The sequence below is a fragment of the Mandrillus leucophaeus genome, unplaced genomic scaffold (genome assembly GCF_000951045.1).
Source record: "Mandrillus leucophaeus isolate KB7577 unplaced genomic scaffold, Mleu.le_1.0 Scaffold71, whole genome shotgun sequence".
NCBI classification, from domain to species: Eukaryota; Metazoa; Chordata; class Mammalia; order Primates; family Cercopithecidae; genus Mandrillus; species Mandrillus leucophaeus.
Window position 1 is genome coordinate 2,742,888 of NW_012107697.1, and position 22,099 is coordinate 2,764,986.

Below are 22,099 nucleotides of genomic sequence, written 5' to 3' on the forward strand. Positions count from 1 at the left end.
CTAGCGGCCGGCGAAGCCGAGGCGCGGGGGGTGGGGGTGGAGTTAGGACCGGTCTGGGGACGGCTGTGGAGGAGAGGGCGGGATGGAGAATCCCGCCTTCCAGCTGGGGAGCCGGCTGGAGCGCGGGCTGCCCTCCTCCTCCGCTGACAAAGGCAGGCAGTGACCCCTAGCGGCCGGCGAAGCCGAGGCGCGGGGGGTGGGGGTGGAGTTAGGACCGGTCTGGGGACGGCTGTGGAGGAGAGGGCGGGATGGAGAATCCCGGCTAGCAGCGTCGGAGCTGGCAGGGCTTCTGTAAGTCCTCTGCTCCCACCCTGCTCCCATTTCACAGGCGAGGAAACAAAGGCCCAAAGAAGAGTTCCGCCCGGGGCGGAACGTGACAGGGCTCGCAACACAACCGTCTCCGGAGATCCCTCTCCTCTGCACCACTTGGAGGCTCCACGGAGAGGCAGCGGTGCGCGGGGCGACGGGGAGCTGCCAGAGAAGTCGGTGGTGGGCTTGAGTGGGTGAGACGGGCCCACTGAGGTTTCTGGTAGAGTTTCTTTTCTAATCCCTGCTCCCTTCGGGGGTTCCTTTCCCAAAAATTGAAGCACCCCGCGCCCCGCACTTGCCCAAACAGAGCCTGAAACCGAGCTCTCCTCCAGTTTCCAGGACCTTAGTTTTGAGAGATTTGTGGGGTTCCCGCTAAAGTGGATTGTCCAGTCAGTGTCCCTGGCAGGGCAGGGACTCTCCGCCCCATCCCGTTCACCACCCACCACATCCGGGTGTGGTAGGATTTCTGCCAAGGCGACTGCGCCCTCCAGGCCTGCCCTGTTCCCCTTGCTCTGGTCCTTCTATCCCCATCCCCTCCCCCTGGGGGAGGAAGACAGACAGAGTTTGCCACTAAGGAGAGCTGAATTCTCCCCAGACCCTGGCGGGACCCTGCTCCCTCTACCCTTTGCCCAGCCCTCTAGGCGGGCAGGAGCAGCGGGGAAGTGGCTGTTTCTGATAACATGTAAATTCTGGTTCTTCACTGTAGAAGGGGCAAAGACAGCACCATATTCCCACTGTCTGGGTTCCGGCCCTGGAGTGTCTCGGTTTCTCGCTGAAGTAGTCAGATCTGGCATTCTCATGAACACTCACCCACTCACTGTATGGTCTTTTACATGTAACAAAGGTAACCTGGGCTTTCTTTGTATCAAAACACAGTGCCTGGCTTGGGGATACAGAGACATTATCATTGCCCTAAAGGAACTCAATCTAGTTGAGGGGGAGGGGGAAGACAGACATAGAAACGGATGTTGTAAACAAATATTTGATATGGGATTGTGTGGGTTTGGTGGGTCACAGAAAAAGTACCCAGTTTAGCCCGGGGTGCGGTTGGTGTAAAGGCTTCAGGGAAGGGAACACAGGGTCTCTGTGAGTCATCTATCAGACCAAGGTAAGTGCTGGAGGGCAGAGACATAAAAGACACTGGATTTAAGGTAGAGGGTCAGCATGAGGAAAGGAATGAAGGTAAGCAATAGTTAGGGGAGTAGGGGGCCCACAAAGGGTTGACTGGTGGTAGGCTGAGCCTAAGACTTGAGGAAAGGAGAGGCCTGCAGATTGGTGAATCATGCCCGGAGGGTTTTAAGCTGGGGAACACGCTATGAAATTTAGTTTGTGGCAGCCAGGAATCTCCCATCTGGCTGCTGAGTACTTTAAGGGCCAGGGTTGAATTGAATTCACTGTGGTGGCCTTCAGCTCTGTGCCAGGCACATTGAGGAGCTGAAGGCATGGGTTTGAAGGGGCAATCCCAGATGTACCAATGTCTTCTTGTTCCCTGCTCTTACCCTCCCATCCTCTCCATCTTTATTTTATTTTATTTGAGACAGTCTTGCTCTGTTGCCCAGGCTGAAGTGTAGTGGCGTGATCTCAGCTCACTGCAACCTCTGTCTCCCAGGTTCAAGCGTTTCACCTGTCTTAGCCTCCCGAATAGCTGGAATTACAGGTGTGTACCACCATGCCCGGCTAATTTTTGTATTTTTAGTAGAGACAAGGTTTCGCCATGTTGGCCAGGCTGGTCTTGAACTCCTGACCTCAGGTGATCTGCCCTCCTTGGCCTCCCAAAGTGCTGGGATTATAGGCGTGAGCCACTGTGCCTAGCTGCACCCTCTCCATCTTTAGGTCAGGCTTCTTTGATCCTCTGATCTTAAATGAGCTTCCAAAGAGGGTGCGGCCAGCGGGGAAGATGTGGCTGCCCGGGGATTGGTTGGGTGGAGAAGATGGAAGCAAGTAAGTGATATAGTATGGTTGTTCACTCATCATCTTTAAACAAGCAGGGAATGTTGCTGGGGGAGGGGACATTTAACTGAGACCCTGAAAGGCAGATCAGATTTGGACCAAAGGAGGCAGGAGAGAGAATCTTAGGTGGAAGGAACAGCTTGTACAAAAACATGGAGGTACGCGGAGGTGGAAGAGGTGTCACCTGTGTTAGGACAGCAGGCAGTCCAGTTTGTTTTGTGTTTTAGGGATGTCTAAGAGAAAGGGACAGGTAGGCACAAACAGAATGCAAAAGGACCAGAAGGTTTCCTTTAGTGACAAGAAGAAACACAGGACCAAGCAGCAGGAAAGCAGGCTTTGGTTCCTGCTCTTAAGCTATGAGCCCAGGAGTCACTCTTGCTTCTTACCTCTTCCTAAACCACCATATTCCAATTCTGTTGATTCTTCCTCTTCTGCACTCATGGTCTTTACAATACTGACAGTATAGCCAGTCTGCACTGAGGTGGGGAGTAAAATGTAATGGTCCAGCACATGGAACTCTGGAGAGCTAATCTGCCTGGAATTCTTAAACTTCAGCTCTGACACCCAATAGCTGTGTGTCCTTGGGCAAGTGACTTAACTTCTCTGTGCTCAGGTTCTTTCTCTGTAAAACAGGGAGAAATAACAGCACCTACCTCTTGAAGTTGTGAGGATTAAATGAGCCAAACATGTGAAGTGCATGGAACACTGCCTGGTGTACAGGAAAAACTGTTTAAGTGTTAGTCATCATTATGATTGTCATCTGTCTCCCCACATCCAGTTTTCCCCTTTCTGAAAATGGTTTATATATATTTTACAAGCTTTGTTTTGAAATAATTTTGGATTTGCAATAGAGTTGCAAAAATGGTACAGAGTTCCATATGCCCGTCAATCATCTTCCCTGAATGTTAACATCTTATAGAACCATGGTACATCTATGAAAACCAAGAAATTAGTGTTAGTATAATACTATTAACTGAACTACAGAATTTATTCAGATTTCCCCAGGTTTTTTTCCCACTAATGTCTATTTTTTGTTCCACAATTTAATCCAGGATACATTACATTTAGCAGTGGATTATTTTCAAATGCCGATGGTCAAGTCGCAATGTCAGGAATGACTTCTCGGCCTGCCAGACTCTGAGACCAGTGTCAAGTCCTCAACAAGGCCTAAGGGCCCATGCCTGCTTCTGCAGCCTCATCTCACCCTGCTCCGAGGCTTCGATGAGGAGCCACTGGGATTTCCAATTGTCCCCTGCTATAGGCTTTGAATACTTGGGACCACTTTAGTGATGGTTTATAGTGCCTGATTCACTCCCCATTAGACTGTCAGCTCCTCCAGGGCAGGGATCATGTTGCTCTTGTTCTCTGCTATATCTCTAGCACCTAGGACATGCCTGGTACCTGATAGGCTGTAATGAAAATGTGTTGATTAACTCACATCCTGTGGCCACTTTCTGCCAATCACTTCCCCTCTCTGGACCTCAGTTATCTCATCTGCAGACTGAGGAGTTTAATTTGTTCACTGGTTTTCCAATTGTGTTTTGGAAACCCTAGAATCTCCTGGGCTCAATAGGAGTCACATTTAAAGAGCATGTGTTTTCATGTGCTTGAAAATTGGACTTCTGAGAAAGGTATCTCTTAATGGATTCTGAAGATTCTGCTGCTTAAAAAGATTTGAAAACCTGACAGATTATTGTATATTTTGAATTACATATAGTTGCATGATTTTACAACTCCATTATTATTAATTAATTAATTAATTAGTTTATTTATTTTTGCAGGCAGTGGTGAGCCATGGAAGGTTTCTGAACAGAGCACTTATTGGGAGCTGTCAGAGCTGTGCTTCAGGAGATGAATCTGGCAACAACGTGGGTAGGATGGACAGATGATGATTGGTCAGTGAAGGAGGAGGGGACTGAGGAGAGAGGGTTGTCATGGAAGCCAAGTGAGAAGAGGATTTAATAGAGGAGGAGGAGGAGGTTGCTAACAGTATCTGATGCCGCAGAAAGCAGGTGGGGATCAGAAGGGGACTTTGGAAGCAGTGGCAAAACCACCAGTGACCTTTGAGAGAGTGATGTTGGTGACCAGGCAGGGGCTGAACCCAGATCAAAGTGGGAGGAGGAGCAACTGGAAGGTGAAAAATCAGAGGCAGCAGGTGTCCTCTCTGCTTTTGAGAAGTTTGGTGGTGGATGGAATGAGCAAGGTAGATGAGAAGCTTGGAGAGGCTTAGCAAGACAGACCAAGAGGCTTATTTTCTCTTTTTTCATCAAAAGCTACTGAGCATTTTGTAGTCAGAAGGAAAAGAGCTAGTGGACAGTGAGGGAGTGGAGAAGCAAGTGTAAGAAGTGAAATAGGTTGTTGTTTATGGAGCAAGCCCTGGGTTGGGGGGCACTGAGGGTGGGAAGGGGTGAGCCTTGGAAAGGAGAAGACCCATCTTTCTCTGAGCCTGGAGGGAAGGTGAAGAGAATAGTGAAGGTAGAAGTTTTGGTGGGGAATAGTGAAGGTGGAAGTTTATAATAAGGTCATTACAGTACAGTGGGAGCTGAAGTTATCTGCAGAGAGAGGTTGGAAGCTGGCTTCAGATTTCACAATTGAGAAAGCCAAAGGATGTGTTAAGGGGAGTATGACTACGAAGCTTCCAAAATCTACGGGGAGAAAGGAGCAAGCATCATCTATGTGTCTTCATAGGGAAAAGTCAGGACCAATAGTCATATTTTTGGAGGAGGTAGATTTCAGTTTGGTCTAGGCAAGACTGTTGAGGGATCTTAGTTGATTGACAATGGATTGACCTCCCAGTCACTTTTCAGACTCAGGCTGCAGGCCCATTCATCAGGCATGCTGTGCATGGGCTTCTTGCCCTGGCATGGAGCATGGATGCAGTGAGTCCACACTCCCTCCTGGCCCTGAGACTTGATAACTGCAGGAATGACAGCCCACTTGAAGAGCAGGCCGTTGGGCTCACCTTTCTCACTGACCTCAGGGCTGGAGGCATGAGGGGGCAACTAGACAAAAGATCAGCCCTGGGGAAGGTGCCATCCCTAGGAAACTCTCCTCTGAGCCCTCCCTTGACTTCCACAGGTTCTTTCAGAGAGGCAGCTGTTGGGCTTGGAAAAGGCCCAAAGTCAATACAATAATGACTTCCCCTCCCAGCCATGTCCCAGGCCCCTCTGTGTCATTCATAAATTGGCTAATAAAGTTCACTTTGATGTGAGAGGAGCCCCATTAAGAATTCCCCAAGATTCCCTGATCCCCTGAAATCTGTCAATAGGAGAAGATATATTGGAGTGGTATGCTGGATGGGGGTCACCCCCTTTTGTGTCCCCAGTGCTCACCCTGGTGTCAGTTGAGGCTGAGGGCAAGGGGAGAGGAAAGGAAGAGGAATCCCATGAAGAAAGTATGGCTAAAGCCTTAGCCAACCCCAAAGATGACCCACCTGGCATGGCTACCCTCTTGCCCTAACCTGAGGCCAACCTCACCTCAGGCAGTGCTCCCAGGGTGGATGGGAAGCCACAGCACCTAATTACTATGATCATCACGCTGGTGGCTGTGGTGATTATGATGGTGCCTCTGTATCCCACAGCGCTTAGCAACATTTAATTACTGTTATTCCTACGGAGATCACTGCAGAGCCTTGGCTGCCATTGCTCTTGGGGATGGAGCAACTACACACAGCTGCACCCACTCCCCAGTCCAATGATCCACTGTGTTGAAGTGCTGCCAAGACGGTTAGCAGACACCAGCCTCTCCCTTGTGGGCCATGGTGTCCCAGTGATCTGCATGGCATTTGGGGCTGAGCTCTGAGCGATGGTAGGAAGGCCCCAGTTCCATCTTGAACCATCCAACTCTCTAGAAAGAAGGGAAATTGGTCTCTGCCCTGTGTCTGGTCAGAAGGCCCTCAATATACTCCTGTGAATCACGACATCCCAAATCCTAAAGAATTCTGGATGTGAGTAGAGGCAGCATTCCTGATTAGGGATGGGAGCACTAAAAACTCAACAGTGATACTGAGAAGAGGGTTTCATCCAGGGTCCGCATAGACCAGAGAGCTTAGGTCATGAAGATGGGAAGGGACGGAGTGGAGCTTCTGTGTGGAGCATACCTTATGTAGAAAGACAAAAGGGAAAAGGGCTTTGAGAAAGGAAGATACTCAACCTCCCACCCACACTGTCCTCCCTTTGATGATGCTCTTATATCCAGGGATGGGTGTTATAGTCAGGATAATTATCAGGGTGGACTACTTGTCTAGAGGAACCAGATTTTTCTTGCAAGTTATGTGGAAACCAAGAAATAGAAGGTATTGTTAGGGAAGAGCAGAGTTCCTGGATCAGCCCAAGCCCAACAAAAAAAGCTCATGGTGGACGCCTGCCTGGGAGTGGGGACGTGAGGCTGGGGCTGTGGAGCTGTGGGTCTTGACTCTTTGGGTCTCAGACCTTTTCGGGATCCGATGAGCGCTGTGTCTCTCCCTGAAAACTGCACATACGCACATGGACAGGGTTTGCATGGCAACCTGCTGAAGCCCAGCTGGGGCCTTGAGTTAGGAATCCCTGCTGAAGAAGAAGTGCTTTGGGAAGGAGGCAGTCCTGAGCCCAGACTCCCTGTGATCTGGGCTAATGACTGATGCTAATGACATGGAGAATCCCAAATGAGGAAAATCCAACCCAGACTTCTATAATGTGACGTGAAAAGAACAAGCATTATCCATAGACTGCATTATAACTCTGTAAAAATACACACTTATAAAGAGAAAATGTGACGGCGACATGGAGAAATGAAAATAATTTGTGGGTAAAGAATTTTTATCTTATTTAAAATTTACTTAAATATCATTATGAGGCTACTTTAATAATAGATTTAATTTTTTTCTATATTATGTAAAGTGCTTTTCCTGAAGAAATGAGCTTTCGAATTATATTTGATTTAGGTTAATATTAATGCCCTGTATGTCCTGAGTACATGTTTCTAGAAAGAGGTGATCCAGGAGGCTGCCAAGTGGCCTGCAGGTGACATCCAGAGGGTAGAAAATGCCCATGCAGGTAACTGAATTCTGAGGAACATGAGACCACATGCTGCCCAGGAGGCAACCAAGGGAGAGGATGCTGTGTTCTGGAGTTAGGTTTGAGTCCTGGACCTGCCATTTACTAACCATGAAACCTGGAGTTTACCTGGGGCCGAAGAGGGGGTGTTTCCCAGGACACGGGACTTTCAGTGCTAAAACTGGGAAGGTCCTGGGCAAAGTGGGACAAGTTGGTCACCCTGTTAATGAGCTATTAATACCTCCCTGAGCCTCAGTCTCCTCACTTGTAAGATGACACTGGCAACTCCCAGGATCTTTGTAAAAGCATTGTGTATGCCATCTTCACACCTGTTGGGGATGATGGTTATCACTGGTGGGGTGGGATGGAGGAGGGGAGTGGGGAAAGGGGTGTTTCTCCCCAGCCTTGAGATCTGAGAGACCAAGAGCCTGTCTGGATGGATACCATGATTTGTATATGGAGAGCTTAAGACAACTGGTCTCTCACAACTGGCTTTTAACAATAATTCATTCAAGAAATATGTATGGGCCACCTACAATCAGATCTGTGCCACGCATTTGGATATTCTGTGAACGGCTGCAACATGCTGCCTTTCTTCCTGGAACCCAAGTCTAATGGGGGAGGCAGGATCCATAAGGAAGTGGACAGCAGGGAAAGCTAGGGACTTCGGGAATGTCAGGTGGGCAGGGACCCTTCCCTAGTCTAGGGGTCAGGAAGGGTCAGGACGTGTTCCTGCAGAGATGAGTAAAGCCCCCTTGCGGGGTGAGGACTGGCTGGCCAGGGATGTGATGTTGTAGAGAAATCGGGCACAGGAGAAGGCAGCAAGAAGGCCCAGAGGCTGGGTGCTCCGAAGGACTGAGAGTAGTTCGTTCAGTCTGGCTGGTGCGGTGCAAAAGGAGAGTGTGAGAGAGGGCCTGGGGAGTCACGTGCCCATGTCATGTGTGCTTTTGTGCTGCATTATGGAGTTTGGACTTTATCCTGAGGGTGGCAGGGAGCTGTGCATGGTAGGGCTGTAGCAGAGTGAGCGTGTTTTATACCTGGCCACTCAGCAGCCCCAACCTGTGTTGTGCTCAGATGGCATTCCTGGTCCAGGCACTGGTTTGCCTGTTAGGCCCAGGTCCTCTGGGCTCTGTCTGTCTTGCTATAAGGCTCTGAGCCTAGCCCATCTCTGGAATGCTTCTGCAGCTCCAAACCTGGTGTAGTCAATCTGGACATTCCCCTGGCAGGGGTCTGCTGCCTGGTACAGACTGTGACTCCAGAGAGCAGAGTGGCACTCCCTCCCAAACATGCTGCTGTCACCACAGTGTGTCTGTGTGGGTTTGATGGCTGCGTGGCAGTGGCGCTCAGGGCATGCCGGGGGCTCACGCAACCCAGGCAGCTAACGATTAACAAACAATTATACTAATCGGCCTAGAAACAGGGAGGCCGGTGTGCCCCCCTATGCATGTGAATGCACACACATGCATGCGCACACACATTCAGATTCGCTGACATTTATGCCCATCCTTTCATTGAAACTCAGGTGAGCACATGGAGAGATCCCCTGCTACCTAGATTAGATGAATAGGCATTGCATTACTTTACATGCCATTACCTTCATCAGAGACGTGCCCCTCCACCACTGACACATGGATGTCACAAGTGCTCTATACACAGCCTCACATAGATGCCAGCACACCTATACTGGCCCAGACCCCTTCTCATGTCTTTACAAACACATTACAAGAGTTAAAAAGGAGCATCCATATCAAGTGTCTAGCACAATGCCTGGCACATAGGACTATTATATTCTATTTTAACATGCTATTATTATATTAAGACACTTTAATATGTGCACATATACTGATACACTCACAAGACACACACACATTGCCCCATACATTCTTTAAACCCAGGTGCACACACAAGAGCTCCACCTTTCCACAAACTGACACATACACTTCCGTGTACACAAACAAGCTCACTCACAAAGACATGCAGGTTGCCATAATGTGCTTTCCCATTTGCACCTACACACAATCACCACCACAATAATAATAATAGCAAAACCAAGGTGGATGATTGCTTCATATTTTTCAAAGGGTTTTCAGGCCTGTAATCTCATTTGATCCTCACAGCAGCCCTGTGAGACGGGTGGGTGGAGCAGGCATTATTACTCCAGGTTTACAGTTGAAGCAACAGAAGCCAGAGGGGTGAAGTTCGCCATCTGGGAGGTGGCCTGAAACTCAGATCTGACTTCTCGGTAGTGAGCTTCCCATGCCTATTTGACAACTTCCAGCCCTCACTACAGAAAGCAGCAGCCAGGGCAGGGGCCTGCTAGATTCTTGATTCCTGGTCAAAACATTTCCCCGAGTCAACCCCAGCTGAGAAGTGGGAATTGGAGGCTGATAAAGGGAAACCGCCATCATTAGAAATCCCATAAAGTCTCATTTACAACTCCCTGTCAGATGAAAGGAGCAATTGACTGCGTTGGAGGGAAAAGCAAATACCGATTTCCTTTAGGACTGCCCAGCCTCAGACAGCTGGTCCTAGAAGGTCCTGAGGGTGGGGGGATCCTGTTCCATCAGGGCTGTCCTCAACTCTGTGCACTTTCTCTCCCCTCTGTCTAGGTCCATGTGTGGGTCCTTAAGCTCTAATTTGAGAAAAAGGGAGGAGAAAAGGACAAAGAAGGCTTTCCCCTTCCCTTGGATCCCCTTCTGCTCCCACATGCCTAGTGGCAGCCTCCCTCTTCTGCTTGAGCCTTTAGGACAGGTTCAGGACCCTGTCTCCTACCTGTCTGGGCCAGACATGAGGAACAGGTTGCAAGCCCTCCACCACCTGACCTGCCAAGTCCATACAGGCCTTAGATCCAATAACTTAGAAAGGTAATGAGGGCAGCTTCCTTCGAAGGGCCATGTTCAGTGGGGAGGTGGCCTGATGATGAATGGAGAGGTGGAGTGATGGCCCCTTAATCTGCTTCTGATGCTGCTACTTCTTCACTCTGGTTTCATCATTATTGTGTGCCTTAGTTTCTCTATCTGCAAAATGGGAATAGTAACACCAAACTTACAGTGCTATTGTGAGGTGTGCAAAGTCCACGGCACAGTGCCTGGCACAATGCTGGGCCCCACAGGGTCAGGCCCTGTCGCCTGCCTGGGCAGCTTCTGGAGGAATGCCTCCACTGCCAGGGCTGGAGGGGTGGTGTGGCAAGAGATGCCTCCCCAGCCTCCTGGGTGTGCCAGTTCTGACTGGGAGGGAGGGGCAGGGAAGGGACATCTGTTTGACACTCTTATCAGCATCCATTACCTGGTGTGTATTTTCCCAGGAGCTGATTACATTACAGCATGTGTTGATAAACATTTGGAGTCGGAGTACAGAGGAAACTGAGCAGAATGTTAAGCGGGTGGTGCTTGGGTCAGGAGATGCTGAGAAAGGGCTGGCTGTGATGAGCTGGGAGTGGTGACGAGGACCCCAATCTGGAGGCTTCTTCATTTGCCCAGCCCCTTTCTCTTTCTGATCTCCCTCCACCCTACTGCTCTGGCCCTAGCAGGGCATCCAGACATGGTCCCAGAGGCAGGCTGTTATAACAGAAGAGGTATGGGACTTGGGCCTGAGGCAGTTATAGGGTCCAGTTCCAGCTCTGTCATAAACTAGCTCTTGGCACTCTGGGCCAGTCTCTTACCTCCCTGGGCCTCAGTCTCCTCCTCTGTAAAGTAGGCTTAACATCCACTCCACAGAGTGGACCAAAGGTTAAAGAAGTAACCATGCACCATGCCCTGCACATAGAATTAAGTGCTTGGTCTCAAGGCTCTTTTCCTGTGGTCCCCAGTTTACCCCCGAAAAATGGTCACTCTTGCCTTGACTGTGCCTCAGATGTTGGACCGCTGCTCTTATTTCTATTTTGAACTAAGAGGAAGTGATTTGTGTTCTTCATAAGGCAAAGACCCCTACTTCCAACCCTAGTTAGGGCTGGAGCAGGCAACCCAGGGCGAGGGTTGACTCTTCCTCCCTTTTTCTATACCTGTGCATGTGCAAGACAGCTGTAGCTAGGGAATTATTTGTGTAGTTATCTGCCTGATTTCTTTCTCCTCCACTAGTACATAAACTCCCCGAGGACAGGTCACAATTGAGTGTCCGAAGTCCAGCCCAGGGCCTGGCACTGGCGGGAATGAATGGCTCTCCCCCATCTGATTGGTCTGGCACAGAATGGTCAAGATAACCCATCTCAGGGTTCTATGCTGTCGAATTCCACGGTTGTTTCTGAACTTAGTGCACTGGATATACCTCTTGCTTGGCCTTTGGCATGATTCACTTTTCCTGTGGGGTATCTCTCTAGTCTCTCTGAAGTTTGGGCATTTAGACCTTCAAAAGAAGGATGTGCACCTGTCCCTCTGTCCGACTGTCCAATTTAGTGGTCATGGACAAATGCACGAATGAATGAGACTGCGGGAATGCTGCTTCCACCTCCTCTCCGCCTCCCCAGCTCGCCTCCAGGTGCCCTCGGCGTCGGGGACCCTGCGGGGCCTCCTGGAGGCGGGACGGGCACGGCGCCACCTAGCGGTCGCGGGCCGGGGAGAGCGCGTCCCGGTGCTTTCCGGTGTGGGACCTGCGACCGCCCCATAGCGCAGAGTCCGGGAGGCTCTACCCACCGCCTCTGTCGGCCCCATTCTCTAGGTCCACAGAGGGTGGAGATCCTCGGGGGAGTGTACTCTTACTGGGGTACTGGGAGCCCTGCCCCACGGCTGTCAGCTTGGGTCGGGAGCGCCGGGTGCCCAGGAGGCGGCCTCCCACCCCTCCCCCGCACACGTCGTTCCAGTCCCTCCTCCACAAAGAGGCCATTGATTGGGAAGAGCGGCCGGGTTGTGGTAGGAAGGCTGGGGGGACACGCGCGCGCACACACACACGCACACACAGAGGCACACACACAGGCACACACACCCAGAGGCACAAACACACATATACAGAGGCACGCACACACACACAGAGGCACACACACGCACACATAGAGGCGCACACAGGCGCACACACACACAGAGGCACACACAGGTACACACAGAGGCACAAGCACACATATACAGAGGCACGCACACACACACACAGAGGCACACACAGGCACACCCCGCCTCCTGCAGCCCCTGTCACTCCGCAGGGCCCGGGGGTGGGTGAGCAGGGGTGCGAGGGGGCGTAGGGCTGGGCGCGCCAGCGTGGGGGAAAGCCCCGCCTCCCGGATGTCGTCTCTTCGCCCCCTCCTGGCTCTCGTCTCCTCCCTAACCCCTCGCCCCACCCCCTGCCTAATTTTTGCCAGTGGACCATCGGCCTTTGGATGAATCCGCAGCAAAAGGCTCATTCGGGGCGGGCCCGCCTCCCCATCCCCCTAGTGTGCGGTCTCCTCTCCCCAGCAAAGATGTTCGGTGGCACTTACGGCCCCTTTTTAATATCAGGCGAAGCCAATATTGTTAGGAAGGAAGAACTGCTGTGGCAGCTGCTGCAAAGACAAATCAGATGCAGTAATGCATCGCGGGCTGAGGGAGGGTCTGAGTGTGCGGCCGCGCGAGCTTATCAGCGCGGAATGGCTAATGGGGGCGCGGCTCCCAGCGGAAGGAGGGCTGGAGACTGTGCGCGGTGCGGCGAGGAGAGGAGAAGGCCAGGGCAGGAGAGTTTAGGCAGGAAGGATTTCCGCAATCTCTCTTCTTATCCTACCCCTAAAGGAAGCTGCTTGGACCTGAAGGTGGAGCTGAATTTGAGCCTTTGCTGGAGGTGGGGTGCCCGGCCCTTCTACAAATGCCTGCTTGATTCCCTCCGTGATGGGCAAAGGCCTTCCCTCCCACAACACCTGAATTCTGGGCACCCTGATCTTTGGAGGCCAGGACTTTCCCAGGTTCCGTATCAGTCCACCCACATCAGAAGTAGAACGAACACCCTACTATCTAACCTGTTCCTGCCTCCTGCCCCCAGCCCTGCCTTATAACTGGGCTGTGGTGGTTGGGGTGTGGCTGGCAGTTGGTACCCGTTAAAAGAGAGCTAGGAGTGATAAATACTTGGTACCACCCTCAAAGCTTCCGCTCACCACCTGGATGCCTGTGTGCACACAGGAATTGGCTGGGGGCTAGGGAGAGCATAGGTGGGGGTGCTGGCTTGCTTGGTTTATAACACTTCTTCTTGCTCCTCAATGCCAGGGCAGAGAGTGTGCCCCTGTACGTGTGTCCTTATTTGCGGGCAAGGCTGTGCCCACGCAGGTGCCTGGAGATGTGGGTTTACTCACACATTCCCAGGCTCTCAGGAAGGAATTTTGCAAGAGGCCTTCCCCCTCCTTCCTCACCTGTTCTGCCATATCCATGTCAAATGCTCATCTGGATTCTGCTTGATCACTTCCAGTGACTGGAAGCTCACTTCTTCTCCAGGCAGCCCATCTCTGCTGACTGTTAGAATACTGAGCTGGAAACTGTGCCAGCAACCTGGACAATTCCCCACCCCCATCCCAAATGCATGAAAAAGGGGCCAGGATGAGATGCCAAAAACGCAGCACCCTGAGATAGTTACAGCTTGTGCTTACAGAATACCTCCTTAACCAGGCACTGTACTAAGTATTGCACGTATATTCACTCTCATAATCTTCATGAAACTCTATGAGGTCATGTTTGTTGTTATCTCCATTGTGTTGAAAAGAAAACTGAGGCGCAGAGAAGTTAAGGCACTTGCCTGAAGTCCCACAGCGAGGAGGTGGTAACGCCTGATACACAGTCAGGAAGCCTGGCTCTGCCTGAGTTTAATCACCACATTATATTGCAGGCACTGCCCAGAGAGAGAGAGAGATGGAGACAGAGAGAAAAACACAGAGAGAAGTAAGAATGCACAGGCGTGTGTGTGTATCTTCACCACCGTTTCTGGGAAGCAGAGCTCAGTGGTGTTAGAGGCAATGGGGAAGATTGGATATGAAATTAAGACATCAGGAATTGCCTTTCTTCTTCCTCCTCCCCACCTTTTCCTTCCCCTCCCATCCCCTTTCTTCTTCATCACTGTTGCCCTCACCTTCACCTGAATTAAAAGCCATCTTCTCAGCACTAGTGTGTTCAGGGGTTCCTTGCAAGCTGGAAACTCCATCTGGGTGCTTCCAGGCCAAGACAGATATATTGGCCTAGACAGACATAGGGGCCATACTCACAATGAAGTAGCATGAGATTAATGTGGTTGGTAGATGGGAAATAAATAGGGACGATCTGTATTTACGTTCCACGCCAGCCAAGGGTTAGGTGGTACACGGTTCAGAAAGTTTTATGTTCAATTTTATGTCTAGACAGTGCTTGAGATGAGGTTATCACTTCTCTTCTAATTAGTGCAAGAAGGCTTCCCCAGGCGCTGCTTTCACAGGTTCTGCTCTCTTGGGTTTGCCATTTGTTCCCAAGAGTGAAATGTAGGTGGAGTGGGGAGACAGAATGAGCACTGGATTGGGAGTCATGACACCTGGATCTTCGACCTTGACTGTGCCACCAGCTTGCCTTGTTACCATGGATAAATTAGTCCACTCTCCTGGGTCTCCGTGGCTGGGCTGTCTATCAAGGCCCTTCAATCGGTGTACTCCCTGCGTCTGTCAAAGTGGGTTACTGTGTGCAGGTGGCTAGGTTGTGCACTGTGCAAGGACACCTGGCCAAGAAGGAGTTGGGGGCTGAAATCCAGCCTATGCTCTTCTCATCAGGCCTGCATCCACCTGGAGAAAGAGGCACTTTTTCTAATTTGCACAAAGTTATCACAGGGACTAGCAGTGGCCCTGTGACTAGAGTTGGAGTTGAGGGGAGATGGGAAGGGGAGTTTCTTTAGCAGAAAGTGAGATTGTGAGTTCGGGGGTGGAGGATAAAGGCTATGGAAGCAGAATCAGGGAGAAGTGCTGTGGTCCATGAACCTGGAGGTGGGGCAGAGAGCAGTGGGAATGCATCAAGGGAGGTTGGTGGGGAGAAGGGCGGGTCCATGCTGACAGTGGGCCCTTTGGCTGCATACAAGGTACCCCTGGGAGCGGTGGTTCTCCTGCTCCCCAGCCTTGCTCACTCCTGTGGTCTCTTTGGAGTGGCTCTCTCTGCCAAGTTCCCCTCTTGGGGGAAATGGCAAGGGGTTGGGTTTTCTCCAGGGCCCTCTGTGAGAGGCTGCAGGCTCTGTAGTGGTTGTTCCCTTACTACTGTGGGCCTACTAGAGAGGCATGGATGCTGCCCTCAGGGAACTTGCTGTCGAAGGGAGCTCTTGTGCACAGGTCTAACGCCAGTGGCCCTTGTCTCCTGGGTATTGCAGACAGTCTGGTTTCTGTGTTGGACTCAGTCTTGTCTGAGGTAAAGGCTCTTACCCTAGGACTAAGGACTATGAGGAGTCACCAAATTGGACCTCACTGGGCCTTCAGAGGTAGAAGATCTGTTGGGGACAGAGTTCTGAGGCCCCCCTGTAGCCAGGGAGGATGTGGGGGTCACTGAGGAGGAAAACTCGAGACGAAAGGCTTCTGCAAGGATGAAGGGGAGGTGGGCAGGCTGGGGGTTCTGTGGGGGCAAAGCCTCCCTTTCACTTGGTTGGGGAGTGACAGAGTGAGGGGACCGTGGGAGTGGGCATTGGGAGGGGCTTGCTCTGTGAGGGGGTCCCACAACCCATCAAGGACTGAGCCTCTGGAGACCGTTTTGTCTCACTGGTCCCACTGCCAGCCCACCGCTGTTCAGAAGCAGCCCTTCCCATTCTCTTGGATCCTCTGAGGAATCCCACGTTCCTTCTGTCTGACTCGAAGTCCTTCCTACTGTAGGCCTTGCCCATCCCCCCACAGCCCAGCAGGTACGATGTTTGGATGGCAAACCATTTAAATGGCCACGCCTGCCCCAGCCACTCTGTCTCCTTGGCAGCCCCAGTTGTGTGAGGATAGGATAGGGTGCAATTAAGCCCCGGGGCTGTCCTCTCTGCACTGACAGCTATAGGAATGTCATCATGCCTGTGCCAGGCACTCCCACCCCTTTCTTCCAGGGTGCCCACACTCCTGTTCTTTAGAAGAAAGGGACGGAGTCTGATCATCTCTCTGATGCCCACGTAGTGGCTGTGCTGAGTGACGTGTTGTTTTGAGGATGTCCCTGCCCCCTGGTCTTGCCTTTGGTCTCCAGTACCCAGTGAAGCAAGCTGTGGGCTCTGAGGAGTTCACACCAGTGAGAAACTGCCCCGGAGTGGAGCAACTGAATGTCCTCTCCCCTGTGTGACCGCAGTGCTATAATAATAATAACAGAGAGCTGGCATTTCTTGAGCTCTTACTGTGTGCCAGAGACACCGCTCTAAGTGCTTACACATAGGTATTCGTTTTCTGTGGCTGCTGTAACAAATTATCACAAACTTTATACATTGAACTTATGGCATAAAGCAACACAAATGTATTATCGTGTAGCTCTGTGGTAGGTTAGGAGTCTGACACAAGTCTCACTGGGCTAATAATCCAGAACGTGAGGCCAGGCACAGTGGCTCACGCCTGTAATCCCAGCACTTTGGGAGGCCAAGGCAAGTGGATCACAAGGTCAGGAGTTCGAGACCAGCCTGGCCAACATCGTGAAACCCCATCTCTACTAAAAATACAAAAAAATTAGCCGGGCGTGGTGGCGGGCACCTGTAATTCCAGCTACTTGGGAGACTGAGGCAGGAGAATCGCTTGAATGCAGGAGGCGGAGGTTGCAGTGAGCCAAGATCGTGCCATTGCACTCCAGCCTGGGCTACAAGAGTGAAACTCCATCTCAAAGACAAAAACAAACAAACAAACAAAAATCCAGATGTTGGAAGGGCTGTGTTCCTTTCAGGAGGCTCCAGGGGTGATTTCACTTCCTTGCCTTTTCTGGTTTCTGGAGGCCACCATCTTCCTTGGTTTGTGGCTCCCCTCCCCACTCCATTTTCAAAGCCAGCAAATGGTGCATCTCTTTCTCAGATGCTTCTTCTGTTATCGCCTGTCTCTCTAACCCAGCCAGGATGGGGTCTTTGCTTTAAGGACTCATGTGATTAGGTCGGGGATACCTAGAGCATCCAGGATCCTCTCTGCATATCAAGGGCCATTCTCTAAGCACATCCACAAAGTCCCTTAGCCACTCAGGGCAACGTATTCACAGGTCCTGGGGATTAGGGTGCTGACAGCTTTGAGGTCCATTATTTTGCCTATCACAACATACTTGAACTTTTTCACACAAAGATGGATGTAAGGTGGGTAGTGTTATTACCCCCATTTTGAAGATAAACACACCGAGGCACAGAGAAGCTAAGTAACTTGCCCAAGTTTACTTTGACAGTCACGTATTCAGGATTCAAACAGGGGCAGCCTGACTCCACAGTTGTACCTCAGTCACTGTCACAAGGAGATATCCAAGTTTCACGTGGTATAAGGCCGAGTCCCCTGTAGGTCAGCAGTGCAGTGGAGGATCATTGTATTTATTGAGCACCTACTATGTGCCAGGCCCTAGGAGGGGCTCCCAGAGGTACATGACAGAGCTCCAACCTGAGCCCAGGTCCCAAGTGCATCATCTCTCCTCATCCTATTGTTGTGTGAAAGGCCGCGGGACCCTCCTGTAAAGGTGAAACAGGGGAAAGGATAGAGCTCCAGTGGGGGCTTGTGGCCCAGGGTTCTGGATTGGGCCCAGGTAGAGGAGGAGAAAGGTGGGTACCCTATACCTTGCAGAACCTGGCTGGGCCACATCGGAGCCTGCAGGGGCTGACTCACCAGGCTGACTGTGCCTGCCCATCCATCACAATGGGGAATGAGCCCTCCGTGAGCCTGAGACCTGCAAATCATAGAAATTAAGAGCAATTAGAGAGGGAAGCAGCAGCCCCTGGCAGCACTTCCGGCCACAGAGGCAGCTTGGCAACTTTATGGGATGTTTCCTCCCATTTTGTGGTCCAGCTGGGAGGCAGAAACAAGCCAGCTCAGCACAAGGCCCCCTCAAGGTGCTTCAGTGCAACTTGAAGGTGGGACCTACAGGCCCTCCACAAGCAGCCGTCTGCCCTGCCTTCCCATCCTGGGGCCTTTTCCCAGCCTCGCCCTGAGGGTTCCTTTCTGTCTGTGCACACGCTCTGTCCTCTACACTAGACCTCTGGAGAGCTGTGCCTGGGGACCTGCAGGAGGGAGAGAAACAGCCAGGGTCACCTTGATGGGTTGTGGCACGTGCTGCCTCCACTCCTGTGTTCTCTCCCTCCGCTCTACCTTGCCTGGCCCAGCTGGAGGGGTCTTTCCGCTTCCCGGCCAGGGGCAGCTCTTGAACAAACCTTCTTCTTATTCCCCCTCCCTGCTAGGGAAGAGGTGGCTAAGCTCATAGAAAGCATGCAGGCCAAAGCGGCGGAGACCCCCATGGGTTTCAGGTGGCGGCGCCAGGATGGTGCCATTGGTTAAAAGACAAAAGCCAGAGGAATTCTCTAGTTTCCCAAGTACTTTGCTGCCTTGAATCCTTGCCCCTTGCCCGTGTCCTTCACCCCACTCCCTTTCCTGAGCTGTGGTGAGAAGGACAGAGAAGGGCCTGGGAGAGGGACTGGCTCTGAGAAGGGCAGAGGTGTCTCTGGAGTTGGGGTGGGGGAGGGGGAGTGGTATCTGGGACAAGGGAGAGTCGTGGTCTGCACCCTTCTCTGGGTGGAAGCTATGATATTGCAAGGATGCCCTTTGCCCCGCTCTGGGGCCCGGTTTTTTAGGATAGGCCCACTGTGCCGGATCAAGGTCACCTGGAGAGAGAGACCCGAGTGGAGTGGAGGGGCTTCTCTGCTGCTCTCCACCACCCTTCCTGAGGCCTCTGAGCTGGCCATGAGCCAACCCTTCTCCTTCGCCTCTTCCGCCACTGTGGGTGGGGCAGGCTTGGACTCTCAGCCAGACCTGACTCTGCTGCAGAGGGCTGTCTCCTGATGGGGGCAACAGGGCTGGGTGAAGGGAGACGGAGTGGGACAAGGCTGTGCCCGTGCCCTCACTAGTGTGGGCAAACTGAAGGGGGAGGGGTTGGCAGACTCCAAGGGCAACCTAGACCCCTGTATCCTTGGAGATGGATGGTCAGAGAGGCAGCGCGTGGAGCCGCAGGCGCCACCGAGGGTGCAGGGTTGCTCCACCACAGCCTCAAGTCTGTCCTGTCCTCCCCTTGGGCCTCTGACTGAGGGCTGCTAAGGCCGTTCCCAGTGCCACCATTTTCTTACTCTCCTCATGGTGACTCTGCCTCACGCCTCATCTAACTGACCTTGGGTAGGTGGCTTAGCCTCTCCGTGCCTCAGTTTCCTCAAGTGTAAAATGAGAATAACAATAGCACCTACCTCATAGGGTTATTATGAGGATGAAATGATTTAAATATATAAAGTTTATAGACTGATATCTGTCACGTAGAAAGTGCTGTAGAAGGATTAGCTATTATTATAATCACTCATGTTATTTCAAAGACCACAATCAAGCAGACGTGGGTTGGAGTCCTAGCTGTTCCACTTAAAAGCTCTGTGACCTTGGGAAAGTGACTTATCCTTTCTGAGTCTGTTTTTTCACCTGTAAAATAGGTGTAGTAATAATCACAACACTGCATGAAGTTGTGGTGATAGAATGAGACACCTGGAAACATTTGCTGAACGAACTGTAAGGCACCTTGGACAATCCATTGCTTCATCTTCCTGGCTGGGGGTCAGATTGAGCACAGTCTCTACAGGAGGTAGTGGGACTCCTGAGGGGGAGCTGGGATCTTCAGGGTGGCCAGATTGTGCCAGGAAATCCCACAGGGACAGTGCCTGCTCTTGATTGGATAACGTGAGGACTTGGAGCAGGAATCCTGGTTCTGTTCCCAGGCCACCTTGGGACCCAGAGGTGGGGCAGTGGCAGGTGGCAGATAGCATGTAGGAGTGTTGGTGTTGCCTGGGCTTCTCACACTGAGGGTGTGAGCAGACACATGCTGTGGCCAGGCCTGTGAAGGGCACAGGCTGGGCTTTGTCCCCACTGGGTGCCTGCTGATGCTGATGGCACCCTCAGGATAGTCAGACCTGGCAGGGACATGCATCACCCCCAAGAGCTCCTCCCTGACCTGCAAATCTCAGTTAGTGCCCTACAGGTCCTCAGGGCTCTTCATCCTCGGTCTTTGTAGCTCTCGTCACGGTTTGTTATTTTTACACGATTAGTGAAAGTTTGTCTCTCCCACAAAAATGTAAGCTCCATGAGAGCAGAGGCTGCATCTGGATGGTTCATTATGGGATCTGGAGCCTGGAATTGGCCCTGACATACGTGCTCAATACTTTCTTGATGACCGAGTATATGACAATAGCAGCTAGCACTTGCTTAGTTTTTATTACATGTCAGCCATTGTTCTGAGCACTTGACATACACATATAAACCTCACAATACCCCTATGAGGTAGCTATTGATATTGTTGCTATTTTACAGATGAGGAAACTGAGCTACACAGAGGTTAAGTAAATTGCCCAAGGTAATACAGCCATCAGTTGGTGGAGCTGGGATTCAAGCCAGGCAGTTTGGCTCCAGAGTCCATGCTTTTAGCTGTTGTGCTCTACTGCCTCCTTAGAGGAATGAAGGAACGAATAAAACACTTTATTTATTTATTTATTTATTTATTTTGAGACGGAGTCTCGCTCTGTCACCCAGGCTGGAGTGCAGTGGCGCGATCTCGGCTTACTGCAATTTTCACTTCCCGAGTTTAAGTGATCTTTCTGCCTCAGCCTCCTGAGTAGCTGGGATTACAGGTGCGTACCACCACACCTGGCTAATTTTTGTATTTTTAGTAGAGCCAGGGTTTCACCATGTTTGCCAGGCTGGTCTTGAACTCCTGACCTCAAATGATCCGCCCTCCTCAGCCTCCCAAAGTGCTGGGATTACAGGCGTGAGCCACCGCACCTGGTCCACATTATATATTTATTATGTATGCTGCTTTCGACAAATGAGTTTTGGGGAGGGGGCGAATGGTGTGGCTCCTCTGCATTAGACCACATGGTGCTGATGAGCAGGACACCCCTGGCTCTTGATCGTCTAAACAGGGAAAGGAAGCCCATGAAGAGCCCTTTGGAGAAAGTCTCCTTCCCATTCCCGTCTCCTCCCCAGTCAGGTGCTGAGCAGTATGGGGTGACTGTGCACTCAAATATGTCTAATCTGGGGCTGGTTGTTGGCTCTCTCTTTTTGGAATTAAGGAAGTGCAAGGAGACGGGGCATGGGCACACCATCCCCTGAATTCCCTTCCTGACCTCTGCCTCCTGTGTCCCTGGAGGTGCTGCTGATGGGGCAGGGGCTTCTTTGTCACTGCAGGAGAAGACTGAGGAGGTGAGTCTACTCATCTGGTCCCTGGTTCCTGTCATATCGGTCCCCAGCAGTGCCTGCTTCCCTCTCTGCATCCCCCTCCACATTTCTCTTCCTAGCTGCTTGGTTCCTGGACCTTCAGGATTTCAAGAAGATGCTGCTACCTGGGAAGCCCCTGGGAATTTTGAACAGAAACTTACCCTCTTGGAGCATGACTTAAAGAGACCAGAAAGGGAAGTACCTACTTTGTGGTTGGCACAATGCCAGGGGCTTCACATTTGTTAACTCATTAGCTCATTTGATCCTCACAAGAACCCTATTCTTCTTCATTAACGGAAAAAAATGGGGGCTTGAGAAGGCCTAAGCAAGTTGCTCAAGGTCGTGTGGTATAAGAGGCAGAGATGAACTCTGATGTCAGGATTGTAGGACCCAAGGTCTGTACTGGATCCACTGCTTGGAGACAGAAACAGGTGAGGTGGGGGTGGGGGGCTAGGGTTGGAGCTGTACCAACTGGGATGCCATCCATTCTCCCCAAAGCAGAGATCATTGTCCCAGGGCTGGGACTGTCATATTCCGGTGACATTAACCCCTG

The 22,099-nt window shown here is 51.5% G+C and overlaps 1 long non-coding RNA gene across 1 annotated transcript; it reads left to right on the forward strand.

Annotated features, from left to right (window-relative positions):
• The first annotated feature begins 260 nt into the window (after nucleotides 1-260).
• On the forward strand, nucleotides 261-9,996 carry LOC105528257. The gene is made up of 4 exons (XR_001004331.1): nucleotides 261-482; nucleotides 4,041-4,131; nucleotides 7,181-7,292; nucleotides 9,902-9,996. It is a non-coding gene; the product is annotated as an uncharacterized LOC105528257 (long non-coding RNA).
• The last annotated feature ends 12,103 nt before the right edge of the window (nucleotides 9,997-22,099 follow it).